At 37.0% G+C, this 14793-nt stretch overlaps 1 pseudogene; it reads left to right on the forward strand.

Moving 5' to 3' along the window:
- Positions 1 to 14793, forward strand: part of LOC132274367 (DNA-directed RNA polymerase II subunit RPB2-like) — a 29330-nt pseudogene that overhangs the window by 5817 nt on the left and 8720 nt on the right.

The following is a 14793-nucleotide window of genomic DNA, read 5'->3' on the forward strand; positions in this document are numbered from 1 at the left end:
TAAATGGAAAACAATAAAAGATTAATACATAATTTTCTTTATTGAACACCCATGAATGTGATAGAAGGTGCAGGATGCATTAAATTGTACACTACACTCCTTTTTTGCTTCTACCACTTCAATTTTTTTCAGTCTTGTCAGAACAACTTTGAAAAAGAGGACCATTTTCAAGGACAGATTGACCATCAGAGTGTAGTATAAACTTTCAGATACATGTATCAACATATATTACAAACTTTTGTGTTTCTGAGCTAAGAAAACCTAAACCACCATATTATTTTGCGTTGACATTTAGATTTCCAAGCCACTAAACCACCATAGGAATTGACTAGACCAGTAGAACTGCATGCTCACTAGGACTGATTGTATTAGTTGTACTCTTCCAGTTCTAACTTTAGTACCATATAGGACTCTTTCTGATTCTCTTTGTTCTTGAGAAAATGAATCAACTCATTAGCAATTAAAATGTTATCACTAATCATCCTTTGAGGAACAAAAGCTCCCTATTGCTCTCTGATTACCTTATCTAAGAGTGGTTTTAATCGATTGGCTAAACTCGTAGAAAAAATCTTAGGTAAATACTCGAAGTATATATATATCACACACACATTAGGTGAATACTTGTCAAAGCCAGAAATTTTATTAATGTGATTTCTCCCTGGTCCAAGAGTTTTTTATGCACCATATATTAGGTAAATACTCGAAGTATATATATATCACACATATTTATATCTTGTTCTGTATTGGGAAATATATTTCCAATTTTTTTGATAATTAATCCATGAGAACCACGGGCTTTCATAGGGTCCAGGAGCAGTTTTTTATGTGTGTGTGTTAAAAGGCGGTGTGTGTTATGGGCCCAATTTTGGCCCAATAGTTCTATTTACCCTACTCATCTGATTATGCCCCACTCACATTCAACTAATATATATATATATATATACTCCATATATATTTATTGCTAGGGTTTCCACGGGATACTGTGCAAAGCATTCCCTTCATGTGGATAGGGTAAAGTTCGGGCATTCGGACTTGATCCCAAGGAATAGCTTGTACTCAAAGGGGGTTGAAACTTAAACTTAATACTTAACGAAGCACCAAATCAAAATGACTGATCACTCAAGTCGACCCATGGGATTAAATCCAACCGAATTTTTGAATAAAAATTGAATAATTATTATTTTAATCATTTCATGTTAATATTTATATCGAATTGCTAATTTATTAATAAAAAGAAAAAATTCCAACAACATTGCTAAATTTTAGAAATTCATTGTGAATAACCATCAAGTACGATGTTAATCATGCTACATTGTACCTAATTCATATCAAACAAGTGCACAATACATTTTTTTACGAACAGTCTATATTTTATGGAAAATTTTAAAATAAAAACGAGCCAATAAAATCGACGTTTTCAAAATCTCTAATACATATAGATATATAATATACAATATGTATAGGGGTTTTGGCTTTCAGCTAGAATTATTAGATACTCTATTGCATTCAAAAAAAAAAAAAAAAAAATCTTCAAAACAGGTACTTATTATACTTGATTCCCGTATTATCTTATCTAAGTTTTTCACTTTTGAAGTGTTGCCATTTTTTAAAATTGAAAGCATTCATAAATAAGTAGAAATTTTATGATATTACATGAAAAATATATTAAAGTTAATAATTTCTTCTTTTTTTTGGGTAGAAAAATAAATTAGTGTTAGGTATATGCAAAAAAACCCATTATCCGATGGCCTGTAAGACCATTGTGATCCAACTGGAAGCTTTTTCTTATAGGCTCGACAGCCCCTCTAATTTTGACCCCTAATTTTTGCATGTTGGTGGTGACTATATACATCTTTCAATTTCCACATGACATTATCTGATTTGAAAAATAATAATAAATCATTACAGAAGTTCCAAAAAAATGCCATTTAATAAATTGTAAATTTTACTTTGTCAAGTGCTACAATGGGACATTATGTCGATGTTGTGAAATTAAAATTTGGAAAATGATAAGTGAGCCGAGCCAAACAACTGAATAAAAGGTCGAATTTAACGTGGCTGAGCTACGTCAGATTATTTTCTAAAAACATAACTCCTACCTCTTTTCTTCTCTCTCCTCTCTTCCTACCTCTTTCCTTCTCTCTTCTCTCTTCCTCTAATTCTCGATTTTTCTTCTTTCTTCTTTATTCAATATTATCTTTGATTTTGATTTTGTCTCTTCTTTTGATTTCATAAAATTGGAGGTAAAATAAATAAAAAAATTAAATTTCTTCATGTTTTGCAAATATAAAAACACAAAACCAAAATAGAACAAAAAAGAAAAAGAAAATAAAAGCTACAATTTCTCTTATTCAGATTTTGTATTCATAAAAATCAAATAGAAATTTTGAGAAGATTCATCGGTTTCTTTTTTTTTTTTTTTTTTTTTTTTGTAAGAGATTAATGTATTTTGTAATGGCAACTCTTGTGTGGATATTTACTTACTAAAAAAAAAAAAAAAAATTTCTTCTGTATATTTTTTATTTGGGATTGGAAAGATTTATTTTTTGAAGATTTATGAATAAAGAAAAATAGGTGATCTTGAAAAAGGAGCGAGGATAAAGAATTTTGGATCTTATCTCTAAAATATTTTGAATATGTGTATATCAAGAGAGGGGATGTATAAGAAGAATTGATAAAGAACCAGACACGGAGAAGAGAGAGAAAATAAGAGGAAGATTGAAAAAGGAAAAACTGGGAGAGAAAAAATAGATAATAAAGAGTTAGGTAATAAAATTATTTGACGTGAATAAAGTCACGTAAAATTCAGTGATTATTTCGGTAGAAATATTCGGGTTCTCTATCACTGCTCTTAAAACTTTTATTACAACTTTAGGTAGTGTCATTGGAAGTTAAAAACCAAACGTATTTTGTTTTTAAAAGTAGTACAAGGTTAATTGAACACATTAAATTATTTGTTATTGCATTCAAATGATCAACATAGAGACACTTAATTCTGTTTGAGAGTACTCTCATTTTCTCTAACATAAGGAAATTTTGACAGTTGGCACTCACTAGCTTATAAAGCACTATTCTTTATTTTTTTATATTTATAATTATATATAGATTTATAATTTTTATTATTCTTAATGCGTTACATTTAACAAAATGAATTATAGTTAATCACTTGGGTTCGTTTGGTTAGCCGGAAATTGATGATGGAAAGTGAAAGGAAAAGAAAGTGAAGTAAAAGAAAAGAAAACTATGTTTCTATTATGCATTTGGTTAGTATGATTTTTTTGTAAAAAATTTATGAAAAAATATTATTGTTTAACAAGAAAGTGAAAAGAAAATGATTTATATACCAAAATTACCCTCATAAATTCAATACTAAGTAAAATACATCATGCAACAAGGATAATAAAAAATATAAATAATTATTTTATGAATAAAAATATATGTGCATGCATATATATATATATATATATATACAGAGTCCTAATTTAAAAAGTTAGAAAATTGTAACTTAATTAGGAGTCATAATTTAAAGAGTTAGAAAGTTATAATATAAGTAGGAGTCCTAATTTATCAAAAAGAAGTCACTCCTGAGTCTAAAAAAAGAAGAGAAATAACTACCGAGGGTATAATTGAAAATTAACATATGATGATACAACTTTCACAAATTTTCGCCTATTTTATAAAGGAAACATTTTAAAGAAAATCAACCCGTAAAAAATTTCTGTTTCTTTTCCTTTCTAACTAGTTGACGTTAACCAAATTAATCCTCAGGTAAGATGGTAAGCATGTTACATGGTACACTAAGATATGTTCAAATATTATTCATTATCTATACAAATAGTCAAGAAAAGTTGATTTTTTTTTATTTTTTATTTTTTATTTTAAAATATACTCTCTCCCTCTCAAAATAAATGTCTCATTTTAAAAATATATATTTTAAAAATGACAAGTTTTAGTAATTTATTATTTATTATTATTATTATTATTATTATTATTATTTTTTGTATTAGTAATGAATGAATGAGCAAATTTTTTGCGATGGTGTACTTTTCATAAGTTCAATTTAAGAAAGTTAAATTGGTAATGTTAAAAAAAAAAAAATTGTAGTTTGACTTTTCCAAAAACAATACCGCATCATCAAGTTCTATCTATTTTTTGTGACTAAAATGTGAGATTCTCTTCATCAAGAAAATCTACATCGAGAACAACTACACCTTCCCAGTGAACATGATTCCCAGTACACCTCATAATAAGCAAAAGATAAATTCAAACGAGATGAGCCCAAATGATAAATGAACAAGCTAAGGCGTAACACTCGAAGCAGCGCCCAATTTTGGCCCTGTAGTTCAGTTTGCTTGCAATTAGACAATCTACCGAAATATATATATATATGGTAACTGAGGTATGTGGGACTTTTGCCCGACTATTCTCTGAAGCGAACCTTCCAAATAAGTCGGGTAAAGTTGAGATTTTTCACCTATACGTGTGACTCTAAGAAATTGCTTGCACTCTAGTAGAGGAGTCAAACCTTAAAACATAATGAATTATCACTCAAAATAAAAAATTTGATGTAATTTTTCCCTTGTCCAAGAGTTTTTTTTATGCACCATATATTAGGTAAATACTCGAAATATATAAGTATTACACATATTTATTATATCTTGTGCAGCATTGGCCATAAAAACTTCTAGGATAATGAAATACATTTTTTGGTTGAATATTGTGATACACATAATTAACGCATGCATTGAATTTCACTTAACGAGGCATCAAGCCAAAATGACTGATCACTCAAGTCAATCCATGGGATTAAATCCAACCGAATTTTTGAATAAAAATTGAATAATTATTATTTTAATCATTTCATGTTAGTATTTATATCGAATTGCTAATTTATTAATAAAAAGAAAAAATTCCAACAACATTGCTAAATTTTAGAAATTCACTGTGAATAACTATCAAGTAAGATGTTAACCATGCTACATTGTACCTAATTCATATAAAACAAGTGCACAATACATTTTTTTTACAAAGAGTATATTTTATGGAAAATTTTAAAATAAAAACGAGTCAATAAAATTGACGTTTTCAAAATCTATAATGCATATAGATATATAATATACAATAATAACATATGTAGATATATAATATACAATAATAACATATTAGGTACTATATTGCCATAAAAAAATAAAAAATCTTCAAAAAAAGGTACTTATTATACTTGATTTTCTTCTGATCTTATCTAAGTTATTCACTTTTGAAGTGTTGCCATTTTTTAAAATTGAGAAAGCATACATAAATAAGTGCAAATTTTGTGATATCACATGAAAAATATGTTAAAACTAATAATTTTTTTTTCTTTTTTTTGTTAGAAAAATAATTTAGTGTTAGCTATATACAAAAACCCATTATCTAATGCCCCATAAGACCAACGTGATCCGACCTGAAAGCTTTTCCTCGTAGGCTCGAAAGCCCCTCTACTTGTGACCCCTAATTTTAGTGTGTTTGTCGTGACTATATATATCTTTCAAATTCCACATGACATTATTTGATTTGAAAAATAATAATAATAATAAAAAATCATTACACAAGTTCCAAAAAAATGCCATTTAATAAATTGTAAATTCTATTACTGGGTTCGAACCTTGATTCCAAAAGCTATGAATTGTCAAGTGCTACAATTGGTCTTTATGTCGATGTTGTGAAATTAAAATTTTACTATAACTTTAGTTAGTGTCAAGTTAAAAACTAAGCATATTTTATTTTTAAAAGTAGTACGAGGTTAATTAAACACGTTAAAATTATTTGCTACTGCATTCAAATGATCAACATAGACACACTTAATTCTGTCCGAGAGTACTCTCATTTTCTCTAATAATAAGGAAAATTTTGACCGTTGTCACTCACTAGCTTATAAAGCACTATTCTTGATATATATATATATATTTTTAATTATTTATAGATTTTTATAATTATTTATAGATTTATAATTATTTATATATTCTTAATGCGTAAGAAACCAAATCGACATAAATAACTTTTATCCTTATCTCTTGATATTAATTTATCTCGCTACATTTTAGAAGATGAACTATAGATAATCACTGAGGCAAGATGTAGATGGTACACTTTATACAAATAGTCAAGAAAAGTTGATTTTTTTTTTTTTTTTTTTTAATAGTAGTGAATGAATTATCAAATTTATCTATAATAGTGTACTTTTTTAATTCAAGAAAGTTAAATTGATAATGTTGCTTAAAGAAAAAAAAAATTGTACTTTGACTTTTCCAAAAACAATACCGGATCATCTCCTAATGATTCAAGTTTTACCCATTTTTTGTGACTGAAATCCAACTTGTAAACATTAAATAGCTTTATTATGTGAGGTTCTCTTCATCAAGAAAATCTGCGTCGAGAACAACTACACCTTTCCAGCAAACATGATTCCCAATATATCTCATAATAAGCAAAAGATAAATTCAAACGAGACGAGCCCAAATAATAAATGAACAGGCTTAGGCGTAACACTTGAAGCAATGCCCAATTTTGGCCCTATAGTTTAGTTTGCTTGCAATTAGACAATCTACCAAAATATATATATTTGATAACACGGGTATGTGGGACTTTTGCCTGACTATTCTCTGAAATAATGTCCAAAGCGAACCTTCCACATAAGTTAGGTAAAGTTGAGGTTTTTCACCTATACGCGTGACTCTAAGGAATTGCTTGCACTCTAGTAGAGTCAAACCTTAAAGCATAATTTTTATTGAGGCACCAAGTCCAAATGACTTATCACTCAAAATAAAAGATTTGATATGATTTTTCCCTCGTCTAAGAGTTTTTTTATGCACCATATATTAGGTAAATACTCGAAGTATATAAGTAGGAAAATAATACTTACACCGAGTTGAATCTATTGTCTAGCCGAGTCTATGTGGTTGTCTACGTGGGTATGACAATTCACAAAAGTCAATAACTCTAATATTCCTCTTCTATTTTTTCCTCTCCTATATCATCTTCATCGAATAGGAAACCAATCTCTCTCTCATCAAATTTTCTCTCTCCTCTCTTTCTAGTTTTTCTCTCATTTTTATCATCCTCGCCGCAATAAAGTACAATGTCTCTTCTATTAGGCATCTCAACCATGTTTCTCACACCACCAGAACTGAGAAACCGATGATGAAAAATCCTATATGGATAGAACACTCTCACAGCATATATCGAGATACAAATTTATCATCCTTTTTTTTTCCCCTAAATTTTATCATCTTATTCTTTAAGTATTAGTAATAAAACTAGAAGGGTTTTTTTTTCTTCTTAATTCTCTCTAATTATGTAAAAAATAAATAAAAAAATAAATAATAAATGGAAGGAGAAAACATAGATTAGAGATACAAACATGGTAGGAGTTGATTGGGAGCTTTTGTTTTTTATTGGGTATAACTTATAAATATTTGTTTTTAATTTTCTGTTTTAAATTATCATAAAATTACTTTACTTTTTCAAATAAAAAAAACCATCAATTTCATGGAAACCATGAGTTTTTTCTCCACATGCAACCTTCAAACTCAAATTTTTCTTAGTCCCCATAGATCTAAGGAAACAATAAAACCCTAATAAAAAGTTCTGTTTCTTAGCAATTAAGAGTGATATAGGTGGATTGAATTTACTTTAGATAGATAAAAGAGACGAGGATAGAACAGAATGTTATCGCTAGCAAGAATTCTACAACAAAATTGAGATATAAGTGGTCCGAGATCAAGTCTCTTCTCTTCTGAAATTGAAGCGAGGGGAATAATTTGTACAGTGTCCCAACAAACATAATATATTAATAACTTGTAAAGAATTAAAGAAATCTTTTTAAAACTTTGACAATTAGTCTGTCACATTAGAAGTCATGTAGATTTCCCCTAATAGGTCTAATCTTTCTGCCAAAGAATCACTGCTCTTTTTGGTTGAATACTGTGATACACCTAATTAACTTTGTATGCATTGAATTTCACTTGACCATCATTGCTCAAGAAGTTCCAAAAAATGCCATTAAAAGAAATTGTAAACTAGGAACGGCCAATTGCAACAGTGGGTCTTTATGTAAATGTTGTAAAATTATTAAAAAAAAAATTATAATTTAGTTAATGTCATTGGAAGTTAAAAAGCAAACGTATTTTACTTCTAAAATTTTGGAGTTGTCATGTGCTACCATGAATCTTTTGCGTTAATGTTGTGAAATTAATATTTGGGTTAATTTTATTAACATCTTTTCAGATTTGGTCAAATATTATATTTAAGTATTTTTCGAAAATTATTATCATTCACGTTACAAACGTTTGGTCTGTTTTCATTAACACCTTTTCAGATTTGGTCAAATATTATATTTAAGTGTTTTTCGAAAATTATTATCATTCACACTACAAACGTTTGGTCTGTTTTCACTCACACTTCAAAAATTACTTTTCACTTGTGTCAGTCCACTTTTTGCATGTAAAAAGACATCATTATCCTTTTGACTTTGTATTGACTTATAAGAAAATTATTTAATGTATAAAATAATTTAACTAACCCTACATGATCCATGTTAAGTGACCAAAATATCCATTACCACCAGTCACACACATATACAATCATCAACCACCATGATCACCATCCCACCATGGCCACCACCAACAGTAGTCACACACGCATATACAGACCGTAACAAACCCACTGAAGATGCAAGAAATTCGTCCCCCTCTTTCTCTCTCTAGAATTCTTACACCTCAACTCGAAAAAGATCCCCTCCCTTTCCATTCCTTATCCTATTTATAGATATTTACAAGATATTTACAAGATATTTACAAGATATTTACTGATTGCTGGATCTGGGCCTATTCCTCCATAAGTCCTGGTCACCTTTGATGGGCTTACTCGCGTTCGGCCCATATGGCAGTGTCTTTATATGGGCCGACCCAGCTGTACGGACTGAATGTAGTGTTTGCAAGTCGGATCCGGCCCATGTCGTCCGGGGCCTCCTCAACTGCCCCCATAATTGCCCCTTATTTAATAAGGGGTAATTATTGATGGCATCTCATCATGATGTTGACGGCTCGAGATAACCACGTGGGGGAACGGACGGTCAGATCCAGAATCAATGTTCCGGGGCTCGAGGAATTTCTTGCCTTCCCGACGCTTCGGCCCTCGGGCCCCCTCGCCTTTATAATGCTCTAGAATTCCACTTCACGTCCTTTTACCGTCTCCATCATCAGTCAAGTCTCTCTCTTTCTAGAACAGTGCTAAGCTTTTTCTGGTGAAATCCTTCAAGAGTCATTCTTCCAGCGATCTTGCAGTCCTCCGAGGTTAGTTTCGTTCTTTTTTACTTTCGGCAGGCTTCCATTTACCCCCTTTTAGATTCTTCAAGCACTTCCACCATGGTTGTAGATCTGGATGTTCTTCGTATGAGACTTAGACTTCCTGACAACATCGAAGTTAGGGTTTGCCCCCAGGACGTTAACATTATGACCGGCGCCGGCCTCCTGCCCGGCGAAGTCTTATTCACGAACCTTCAATTGAATGTTGTTAGGTTCCCTCTGCACCCTTTCTTTAGTTATGTCTTCAACAGATTGGGGATATCCCCTCTGCAGGTCAACCACAACTTCTTTAGAATCATATCTGTTATGCTCTTGTTGATGCGTGACAGAAATCTGGATCTTGACCTCATAGACCTCCTTCTGTGCTATAAGGTCAGTAAGATTCGTACTAACGAACCCTTCTACCACCTCTACCCGTTCGAGAAGATGTCCATATGTACGGACACAATAAAATCTGAGAAGGGTTGGAGGGATAGCATCGTAGGCATTAGTGGGGCTTGGTCTTCGCCGGCTGCAGAGGATTACCCAATCCCGAGCGCCTTTGGTGTCTGTTCTGTCTCCTCCTATAAGAAATTCAAATCTCATAAACATGACTGCCCCTGCGAAACATGCGTTCCTCGTTTTTGCATTTTCTTATGCCGTTCCTTAGGAATACCTTGTGATGACTTGAGCTATAGTGTTTGCAGGGATAGGAGTAACTACTTGAAAAAATACGTTCTGAACGATATTCCTTCCTGCTCAGATCTCCTCACTTCAGACAACCTCTTAGCGCTCTCATCACTCGGCTACAACATGAGCAGACTTCAGATTCCTTCTTTTGGCAGGAAGAAAAATACTCCCCCAGCCACTCCTGCTGCTGGGGCGACCTCCTCTCCAGCGTCAGCTTCTTCCTCAGCCACCATCTCTGACACTGTCCCGAGCACAGTGGCTATTAACCCTGTTGCCAGCGCCCCTGCTGCCAACCAGAGCGCGTCCCCCCAAGCTACCATAGCTCCTGCTGCTGCGGGGGGCGTTCGGGACAAAGAACGAGGCAAAAGGCCTCATCCTGACAGTGAAGTCGATCCTGAGGAGGAGCCTCTCATTAGAAGGACCCGGGTCTCCGGGCCGGGTGCTCTCTTGCACCGAGCGATCAGAGCTCCTGCTCCCTCTGGGCCTGCTGCAGCTGGTGGCTCCGCTTCTGCTTCAGGCCCCCCTTCTATCCCCACCTTACCGCCATGGGCCCCTCGGTACACCCGAACGGATGGGACGTTCGTGAAACCGAACGAGACCATGCTGAAGGATGGCCAGACCGCTATGGCCTACTACAGGAGCATGTGGACTCCGAAGGACCTTGAGGCGGCAAAGGGCCTTTCCCAGAAGGATGTGTTTAGCCGCTTTCCCCAATCTGCTATGGAGGTGACTTTTATTTTCCAACTCATGAATTCTCTAATATTATTTGGTCTTGCCTTCGCCCGACCTGACTATTGGCTTAACCGTTTTTAATGTGCACCTATGCAGACATTGTTCGGAATGATGGCCATGCAGAAGCAGGTGGAGATGGGGAACGCCAGGGCCCGTAAGTTTTCTGACAGCCTGGAGGTGGCTAATAAAGAAAACGACCTCCTCGCCATGAAGAATACCGAGGTACTGACTCGGCTTGACAAAACCGAACAAGAGAGAGATGTCCTGAAGAAGGAGAATGATTCCCTTCAGGATGAGAAGGACGCCCTCCAGCTTGAAAAGAGCGTCTGGCAGACTGAGCGTGAATCAATTAGAGAAGAAAAGGCAGAACTCCAGCGCCTTCTGGCTGACGAACAGTCTGCTCGGATGGCTTTCGAGAAAAGAGCTCTGGACGAGCGTACCGCTCTGATCGATGCGATCAGCAGAGTGGGTGGTGGGATGCTGGCTCTTCACGCTCGGTTCTCAAGGGTCGGTGCTCTTAGGTATGCTCAAGGATTCCGGGAAGGTTTCGTCGACCGGGTTCCGGATGAGGGACAGACCAGCTCCACTCCGGATGAGGTAGACAAGGATCTGGGGATCGAACCTCTGGGGGTCTATGTCGACCCAGAACCCACTGAAGCGGAGCGCATATTCGATGAGTGCCAGGACATTGCTTCCTCAAGGATCATCACAGCTCCTCCTACCGCTCTGCCACTGACCGCTCCTCAATCGTCAACCGTGGTTCCTTCCATAGCCACTGCTGACGCTGAGCCCCAGCCGAACGATTCAGTCATTCACCTTGATTCCCCACCTCGTGAAGGTGAGACGGCTGATGGGGCCGAAGCGGCGAGTCGGCACGACCAGGATGCTGTTGGTACTGAGGCGTCTAGCTAGGGCTCTTTTGGATTCTTCCATTCCATATCTTTTTGTAATGATGGACATCTCTCTTTTGTAAACTCAATGCTCAATATTAATGAAACGACAGAACTCTTTTTCCCTATGTGTTGTGCTCTATTCAACTTATTTTCAATACATACATATCTTTTCTCTCTTTTTCTTTTATATTAGCTTTGCCGTGTGTTTGTTTATGGCAAGTGCCTGGCGCTCGGCTAGAATGCCACTTGCCACTTGGCTTTAAATTTTTAGCAAGTGTCTGGCGTTCGGCTCATGGTGCCAGCTGCCACTTATCTTGCTTAAGTGCCTGGCGCTCGGCTAGAATGCCACTTGCCACTTGGCTTTAAATTTTTAGCAAGTGTCTGGCGTTCGGCTCATAGTGCCAGCTGCCACTTATCTTGCTTAAGTGCCTGGCGCTTGGCTAGAATGCCACTTGCCACTTGGCTTTAAGTTTTTAGCAAGTGTCTGGCATTCGGCTTATAGTGCCAGCTGCCACTTATCTTGCTTAAGTGCCTGGCGCTCGGCTAGAATGCCACTTGCCACTTGGCTTTAAGTTTTTAGCAAGTGTCTGGCGTTCGGCTTATAGTGCCAGCTGCCACTTATCTTGCTTAAGTGCCTGGCGCTCGGCTAGAATGCCACTTGCCACTTGGCTTTAAGTTTTTAGCAAGTGTCTGGCGTTCGGCTTATAGTGCCAGCTGCCACTTATCTTGCTTAAGTGCCTGGCGCTCGGCTAGAATGCCACTTGCCACTTGGCTTTAAATTTTTATAGTAGACCGTTGGAAAAGAAAGTTATTTTTTGTAAATTTCAGTAACTTGCTCATTCATACGTATTTGATTGACAACAAACAACATCCAATTAAAGCCGGAACTTAGCTTTTATTGGTAGTACCTCTTCAGAGACGTGGCGTTCCAGGGCTTGCTGACCAACCTTCCCGCCATGGTTTCCAACGTATATGCCCCCTTGCCAATGACTTCTGCAATTCTGTATGGGCCTTCCCAGGGTGGCATCATTTTTTTGACCATCCCCACCTTTCTTTTCAGAACCAGATCGCCAGGGGCAAAATCCCTGTGTTTTACTCTCTTGTTGTGACTATTCGCCAACACTTACTGATACGATGCTAACCTTATAGCCGCTGCGTCCCTCCTTTAGTCTATCATATCGAGGTTCAATCTTAACATCTTGTCGTTCTGATCTCGACTCCATGCTAAGCTTCTGATAGTGGGGACTAAATACTCAACCGGTATAACTGCCTCGGTACCATACGCCATTGCGAACGGGCTCTCCCCAGTCGGCCGCCTTGGGGTGGTTCTGTAAGCCCATAGAACATTCGGGAGTTCATCCAACCACTTCCCCTTATGATCTTCCAGCTTCTTCTTAATGCAGGCGAAAATGGTTCTGTTTGTGATTTCTGCTTGTCCGTTGGCCTGAGGATGACTTACTGCAGCCAACTTCTGGTTGATTCCATACTCCTCCAGTAGCTTTCTTACTTGCCTGCTGTCGAGGTTTGTGCCATTGTCCATGATTATTGATCTGGGAACACCGAAACGGCAGATAATATTGTTCCAAATAAATCGTCTCACATGAGTCTGAGTCACGCTAGGATATGGTTCTGCTTCCACCCATTTAGTGAAGTAATCCGTGGCCAGTAACACATACTTGTTCTGAGCTCTTGCAGTTGGCAGAGGACCGACCACATCCATCCCCCATTGCGCGAAAGGCCATGGCGAGGCCATTACGTGCAATTCCTCAGGTGGTTGGTGGATCAATGGTCCATATCGTTGGCATTTATCGCACCTTCGAGAGAACTCCTCCGCATCTCTTGACATGTTTGGCCAGAAATACCCTTGTGTCATTGCTTTATGCGCTAACGATCGCCCCCCAGAATGATTGCCACACACACCCTCATGAATAGCTCGCAATACCTGCTGCGACTCCGCGGGGGTGACACATTTCAAGTATGGGCCAGAGTAGGACCTTCTGTACAGCTGGTTACGCACGATGGCGTACTTTGCAGCATTCTTTTTGAGTCTCCTAGCTTCATCCCTTTGCATAGGCAAAACGCCATCTCGAATATAGGTAATGATGGGGTCAATCCAACTCGGTTCATACGGTATGACGTTGACTTGCCAAGGGTCAGAGTCCAACGGTTCTTCGAAAATAGATGGCTGGGTCACTATTCCTACTGGAATCACCCTCGCCAATGTTTCACCGTAACTCGAAGCACTACATGCTAACCGGTCTGCATCTGTATTCTGTTCCCTCGGCAGCTGTATGAATTCAATCTTTGCAAAGTCCTTGGCTTTATGCAGAACGGCAGAACGATATGCCCCCATCGTGTCATCCTTGGTCGCGTACTCACCATTTACCTGCCGAACAATCAGCTGCGAATCACTATACACTGTCAAACTTTTGATCTGTAGCTCTCTGGCCAACTTTAATCCATTTAGCAACGCCTCGTATTCCGCTTCATTATTGGTGGCTCGGAACTCAAGTCTGAGTGCTTGGCTCAAGGAGGTACCCTCTGGGGTTTGCAGTTTGATCCCAATTCCAGCCCCCATCTGGTTAGAGGAGCCATCCACAAAAAGTTTCCAAGAGCCGCATCTAAGGTCTTCTTCCGTATCTTCGGCGTCACATTCTAGCAGGAAATCGGCCACCGCTTGCCCTTTAACAGCTGTTCTCGGCTCATACGTTATGTCAAATGAACTCAACTCTGTGGCCCACTTTGTCATTCTGCCCGAGAGCTCTGGCTTGTGCATAAGCGTTCTGATTGGGAAAGTCGTTAGAACAGCTATGGGGTGGGATTCGAAATAATGCCTCAACTTTCTTTTTGCATTTACAAGTGCAAGTACCACCCGTTCGGCCTTTGAGTATCTTTTTTCTGCCTCCGTCAGTGTTTTGCTTACATAAAATACCGGGTATTGCACCCCTTCCTTGCAACGAATCAGAACGGCACTCGTCGCGACACCAGATACTCCAAGATATAGAAATAACTTTTCTTCCGGATCTGGGGCTGACAGGACTGGTGGATTCTGCATATATTCCTTCAAATGAGTCAATGCTTGTCGTTGTTCATCCCCCCAGACCTGCCTTCCATGGCTCCGAATCGTGTCAAAGAATGGTTTGCAGTGATCTGAC

The sequence above is a fragment of the Cornus florida genome, unplaced genomic scaffold, assembly GCF_030987335.1.
Source record: "Cornus florida cultivar Cherokee Brave unplaced genomic scaffold, ASM3098733v1 CherokeeBrave_3.0.0_Hap2_Chr01, whole genome shotgun sequence".
NCBI lineage: Eukaryota > Viridiplantae > Streptophyta > Magnoliopsida > Cornales > Cornaceae > Cornus > Cornus florida.